This window comes from Oryctolagus cuniculus, chromosome 9 (assembly GCF_051225735.1).
Source record: "Oryctolagus cuniculus isolate XC-2025 breed Fujian yellow rabbit chromosome 9, ASM5122573v1, whole genome shotgun sequence".
NCBI classification, from domain to species: Eukaryota; Metazoa; Chordata; class Mammalia; order Lagomorpha; family Leporidae; genus Oryctolagus; species Oryctolagus cuniculus.
This window is the reverse complement of record NC_142875.1, coordinates 108,215,431-108,217,009: the sequence shown is the minus strand read 5'-3', so window position 1 is coordinate 108,217,009 and position 1,579 is coordinate 108,215,431.

Below are 1,579 nucleotides of genomic sequence, written 5' to 3'. Positions count from 1 at the left end.
TAAAGTCTACTGTCCAGCAGTAATGGAAGGGTTATGTGTGATGCCGTCATAAAATTGAAAAATATGATGACTTTAAAATGGCTTTTATGAAGCATTCAGTGAGAGGGAGAAATTCTGACTTGTTGCTAATTTAAAGAGGGTTATTAAATCATGTGTGATTCTAGAATGTACTATATTCTCTTTCAGAATTCTGGGTTCCAGTGCCATAGAGTGTTTATACAACGAAGGAAAATGGGTGTAAGGAGCTCTTTTTCAAGAAGGTACCTTGAGAGAGCTGCCCATGGGATGGTACTCTCTCTGGAAGCTGGTGATTGAATTAGTGTGGGCACCCACTGGGATTTCGAGGGCCCTGAGGCCTACAGTGGGGTAAGGGATGGTTGGTGTCCCAGACTTGAGGGTGTGTGGGAAAGATTGTAAAGTCTGTCTTCCTAAGAACAGAAGAGTGTATGCTGAGGATCTGGTCCAGAGCGTCCCACCTTGCTTAACATTTAACTCCATCTGGGTCTCCCTTGTGGGTGGTAGGGGACCAAGTTCTTGGGCCATCTTGCACTACTCTCCCAGATGCATAAGCAGGGGCTTAGATCGGAAGTGGAGTAGTGAAGACTGGAACCTGTGCTCATATGGGATGCTCGTATTGCAGGTGGTGGCTTAACCCACTGTACCACTATGCAGCCTTGTAAGAGGCCAAAGTTAAAAGATGCCAATCTTTGGCCTTGGGTAAAAGGAAAGAAGAGAAGAGGTCCTTGTCGTGGTCACTTTGCCCACACAGTAGAATGCTCTTTGCTTGCGGTACAGTCAGTGAGCTCCCTGAGTCTGAGACTTCCTGTGTGGTTTGTGCTTGAAGACCCCAGGCAGCTCCAGCTATGTCTCTGCTTGGTTTCAGATGTTAACCTCTCAGGAAGTATCTGGGACTATTTTTATGCTTTCTTTTCATAGGGCCTTTTGTCTTGTTCTTTATAGGGAACTTTCCATTCTCATATGGTGGAGAGTTGAGAAGGTATAGATGGTAGCTGGGGATCTGGCACTCCCTTAAGTGTTATTTAGTTCTATTTTATATTTTACTAGTGGTTTGAATATGCTTTGGCATAGCAATATAAATGATGACCTTGGCTAGGTTTTAATCAATGGAGGACCAGAAAAAGTGGGCCAAGAAGGGTGAAGGTGTGGTAGAGAGCTAGGTGGGCATGAGAGGGTGCCAATGTAAACCCTCTAAATGGAGAAACCATTGGATTATATCACCAATGAGTCTGAAGCTCCTTCTAGGCTATGAATTGTACTTCTGTACCTCCTCCTGGTTTAATTATCATCCACTGAGGGGTAATGCTTTATTAGCCTAGACCTGAAGACTTTCTTTTTCTGGTGTCAGAAATTGTGATGAGTAGGCATGTGCCATAATCATTGAGATACTGTTCGGGATGCCTGTGGCCCTTATTGGAGTGCTTGGGTTTGAGTCCTGGCTCAAACTGGGAATGGATTGATTCTCAATACCAGCTTCCTGCTAATGCACACCCTGGGAAGCTTGGTGATAACACAGGTAGGGGAGTCCCTTCCATCCAAATGGGAGACCCAGATAATGTTC